This window comes from Mesoplodon bidens (assembly GCF_964165515.1).
Source record: "Mesoplodon bidens genome assembly, chromosome: 3".
In the NCBI taxonomy this organism is placed as follows: Eukaryota; Metazoa; Chordata; class Mammalia; order Artiodactyla; family Ziphiidae; genus Mesoplodon; species Mesoplodon bidens.
Window position 1 is genome coordinate 90994805 of NC_138178.1, and position 5399 is coordinate 91000203.

The window sequence follows — 5399 nt, forward strand, 5'->3', positions numbered from 1 at the left end:
AGGTTTTGGATCATCGTGTTTTCATTGTCATTTGTCTCTAGGTATTTTTTGATTTCCTCTTTGATTTCTTCATTGATCTCTTGGTTATTTAGTAATGTATTGTTTAGCCTCCATGTGTTTGTGTTTTTTACGTTTTTTTTTTCCCTGTAATTGATTCTAATCTCATAGTGTTGTGGTCAGAAAAGATGCTTGATATGATTTCAATTTTCTTAAATTTGCCAAGGCTTGATTTGTGACCCAAGATGTGATCTATCCTGGAGAACATTCTGTGAGCACCTGAGAAGAAAGTGTAATCTGCTGTTTTTGGATGGAATGTCCTATAAATATCAATTAAATCTATCTGGTCTATTGTGTCATTTAAAGCTTTTGTTTCCTTATTTATTTTCATTTTGGATGATCTGTCCATTGGTGTAAGTGAGGTGTTAAAGTCCCCCACTATTATTGTGTTACTGTTGATTTCCTCTTTTATAGGTGTTAGCAGTTGCCTTATGTATTGAGGTGCTCCTATGTTGGGTGCATATATATTTATAATTGTTATATCTTCTTCTTGGATTGATCCCCACTATTATTGTTAAAGTCCCCCACTATTATTGTGTTACTATCGATCTCTTTTATAGCTGTTAGCAGTTGCCTTATGTATTGAGGTGCTCCTATGTTGGGTGCATATATATTTATAATTGTTATATCTTCTTCTTGGATTGATCCCTTGATCATTATGTAGTGTCCTTCCTTGTCTCTTGTAACGTTCTTTATTTTAAAGTCTATTTTATCTGATATGAGTATAGCTACTCCAGCTTTCTTTTGATTTCCATTTGCATGGAATATCTTTTTCCATCCCCTCACTTTCAGTCTGTTTGTGTCCCTAGGTCTGAAGTGGGTCTCTTGTAGACAGCATATATATGGATCTTGTTTTTGTATCCATTCAGCAAGCCTGTGTCTTTGGGTTGGAGCATTTAATCCATTCACGTTTAAGGTAATTTTCGATATGTATGTTCCTATGACCATTTTCTTAATTGTTTTGGGTTTGTTTTTGTAGGTCCTTTTCTTCTCTTGTGTTTCCCACTTAGAGTAGTTCCTTTAGCATTTGTTGTAGGTTGGTTTCATGGTGCTGAATTCTCTTAGCTTTTGCTTGTCTGTAAAGCTTTTGATTTCTCCATCAAATCTGAATGAGATCCTTGCCGGGTAGAGCAATCTTGGTTGTAGCTTCTTCCCTTTCATCACTTTAAGTATATCATGACACTCCCTTCTGGCTTGTAGAGTTTCTGCTGAGAAATCAGCTGTTAACCTTATGGGAGTTCCCTTGTATGTTATTTGTTGTTTTTCCCTTGTTGCTTTCAATAATTTTTCTTTGTCTTTAATTTTTGCCAGTTTGATTACTATGTGTCTTGGCATGTTTCTCCTTGGGTTTATCCTGTGTGGGACTCTGTGCGTGGAAGCCCTTTCTTAATACTAAGTCACTTACATCCACTGGCTCAGGGCCTGCTTCTGCAAGAACTCGACCTAAGACATTCACTGACTCTTCAGATGATGAAAATGGTATGCAAAATTGTAGACAGCTTAGTATACCAAAAAAACCACTTCAAATAACAGTATGGCATTGTGTGGCATCAAGAGTCCTCTCTGTTTTTTCTAAGTGAAACAGTAAAAAGAGGAAGTGGGCTATGGGGGAGGGGAAGGCTGCACATCACTGCGGTCTTCAGCTGGGCCTGTGTGCTATAGAGATATAAATATCACCTTAGTTTTGTAGACTTTTTAATCATCTGTGTTGTGGAGGACCAAAGAAGATGAATAACTGTATCCAATTAATGAGAGAAGTTGTGTGGAATTTAGTGCATAGTAAGTACTTGATACATGATCAAACTGTGATTTTTAATTATATTTACTAGTTGGTTTTTTTTTCTGTTAGCCCTTCTTGTGCTCTCTAAAGTATCAGAATAGTTTTTTTGGTTTTTGGGGGGTTTTTTTGCGGTACACGGGCCTCTCACTGTTGTGGCCTCTCCCGTTGCGGAGCACAGGCTCCGGAGGTGCAGGCTCAGCGGCCATGGCTCATGGGCCCAGCTGCTCCGCGGCATGTGGGATCTTCCCAGACCGGGGCATGAACTTGTGTCCCCTGCATCAGCAGGCGGACTCTCAACCACTGCGTCACCAGGGAAGCCCCAGAATAGTTTTTAATGCATAAAGTTTCCAATTAAGGTACTCACAAATACTTTATTTCTTAAGATAACTGGGACCCAAATTTTAGTCTTCAATTTTTTTTTTGTAAAAGCCTAGAATACAAGGAAAGATGAGGCTAATTTTCGGCCCTAAAATCTTGATGGCTACATCGCACACAAAATACTGATTTTTATTAAAGAAAGGCTTTGAGTTTTACCTCAAGAGTTTACAACATAAGAAATATAAGGAAAAAGCAACAAGCCCAAACATATTGGGAGAGTAGTTGTTGACAAAAACTAGAAAAGAACATTTGCCAGTTCTCTGTATTGTTTCCTTTTATGCCATGTTTTCATTTGGGACAGTGAAAAAAAAGTGAGATATAAAAATTATTATTTCAAACAATTTTTAAATAAACATAATACTAATGACCATTTTTTAAATGATAGAACAAAAATTAAAATCTCCTGAAAAGCTAACCACACCAAAATGAACACTGATAAGTGATCATCTCTGGGTGGTGGGATTAACAAGTTTTTTTTCTGCCTATACAAACTTTCTGGTTTTTGGTTTTTGTTTTTTGTGTTTTTTTTGCAGTACACGGGCCTGTCACTGTTGTGGCCTCTCCCGTTGCGGAGCACGGGCTCCGGACGCGCAGGCTCAGCAGCCATGGCTCACGGGCCTAGCCGCCCCGCGGCATGTGGGATCTTCCCGGACCGGGGCACGAACCCGTGTCCCCTGCATCGGCAGGCGGACTCTCAACCACTGTGCCACCAGAGAAGCCCCAAACTTTCTATTTTTAAAAATAATGAACATACACTCAATAATAAAAGTTGTAAAAATTCAGATCATTTAGAAGTATGTAGAATTATATTTTAAAAGTCTGCCTCCATCTTCTCCTGACATCTTAGCCCCTACCCCCAGGTAAACATTGTTAAGAGGTTGTTGGATACATTTTTGGACCTTTTCTTGTTGGTGTATGTGCTTAGAGAGGTTGAGAAAAAAAGTTAAAGTTTAATGTAATTTGTTTTAAATCTATATAAAAATGGGGTCAGAGGTAGCACCTCAGCCTGGAGTACCTGAGGTGGCAAACGCTGATGCTCTGAAATGGGGGATGAGCAGGATGACCACCACAGTTGCCAAGATCTGAGCACTATTCTTGAGGAATATTCTTGAGGAATACACAGACCACTAAGTTACAGTCACAGTCTCATCTCTTGATGTTTCCTTGTAGGTCTTTGGATCAGCAGAGCAGTTCCAGGTTAAAATTGATGAATTCTAACTCACATTTCTGAATTTCTTTAGACTCTCTCTTCCAGGTGTGTTTTTTCTCCCTTTACCTTGGTGAATTGCCTTAAGCCATGGGTCCCACCCTAAAGCTTTTTCTCACTATTGCTTGCTTTGGTCAGTTAAGGTAGGGGGTCCCCTCAGGCTGTCCCTGTAGTTCTAGAACCTGCATCCAATCATATGCTGTCTTTCTCTAGTTTCTTGGATCTTTCTAAATTCTTCTAAATGGGTAATTATAAGGAAATGCAAGGAGAACTATTTACCAAAGGTTAAATTTTAAAAATAGCCATAACATAAAATGGAGAGTGATGGGTACACACTGAGAGAATCCAGTGGAGTCCAAAAGGTGGTAATCCTGTTATAAGAGATTACAGGAGTTTATGATATTTTTTTCTTTATTTTCACTATTTGATGATGAGGGGAACAATTTTAGAACAATTATAAAATCAATTTCCTAAAAGAAAAATGTTATATATCAATTAGCCAAATAATTCTTCAAATAATCAATTTGCCCCAAACTAAGAGACAGCTTCTTCCGGCCCTTTCGTCAGCACAGCCTGGGGTGAGACCAGCCCTCTGCCTGGGAGAATGGTGGAGTATTGTGGGTTCCACCCCACTTCCATCTGGCCAGGCCATGGTAGGTGGTGGTTGGCTCAGCTGCCACATCCCCCAGTGTTTAGAAGAGCAAGACACAGGCTCTATTGTTGGCCATGGTGAGCAGGAGGGAAACACCACTGCTCAGGGTCTGACCCTGCCATTTCCCCTCTACTCCTCCACTCTCATCCCACCCCAAAATCCCTCCTCCTTCCCCCCAATACATATGGTTTCAGAAAAACACCAACTGACTCCAAGGAAAATGGATTTTAGCAAATTGATTTTCCAACATACTACTCAGCTTTCTCTTCTTTATTTACCCCTCATCCATGCCTTGAGTAACAACTATTCAGGGCATTGCCTACCAGACCTGCTATGGTGTGTGATACAAATATATAATGCATGTGCTTGTATATAATGGCTTCCAATATATATTTTCTAGAAACTGCTTTTTATTTCAGCAATATAGCATGGTTCTTCTTCCATGTCAGTATATAAGATCTAATTCTTTATTACTGAAATTGAGACTTTTTAATTTGCATTGCACAGTTATATTTAATAAGCTTAATTAAGCTCCAATATTTCTCCTCTTTGATCAATCTCTTCTTCTGAAATGGGGGACTAAGCCATGCTCCTAAGGGGCATTACACTGAACCATTAGCCAGCAAAGCAGCTTTTCACAAAATTGTTCTGTTGAGTGACATGGAACAAAAAGTCCTTTATGATTTAACCCAATATGTCTCAACCTTGGCTGCACATAAGAACTATTCAAAAATTTAAACAAACAATACTGTGAAAACTTATGTCCACAAAAATCTGCACGTGCCATTTATAGCAGCTTTATCCATAATTGACAAAATTTGGAATAAACCAAGATGGACTTCAGTAGGTGAATGGATAAATAGACTGTGGTACATCCAGACAATGGAATATTATTCAAAGCTAAAAAATGAATTATAAAGTCATGAAAAGACATGGAGGAACTTTAAATGCATATAACTACGTGAAAGAAGTCAATATGAGGGACTTTCCTGGTGGTGCAGTGGTTAGGAATCCACCTGCCAATGCAGGGCACACGGGTTTGAGCCTTGGTCTGGGAAGGTCCCACATACCGTGGAGCAACTAAGCCCATGTGCCACAACTACTGAAGCCTGCGTGCCTAGAGCCCATGCTCCACAAGAGAAGCCATCGCAATGAGAAGCCCACACACCTCAATGAAGAGTAGCCGCCCCCGCCACAGCTAGAGAAAGCCTGCGCACAGCAACGAAGACCCAATACAGCCAATAAATAAATACATTTTTAAAAAATAAAATTTTTTTTAAATTAAAAAAGTCAGTATGATAAAGCTACATACTGTATGATTCTGG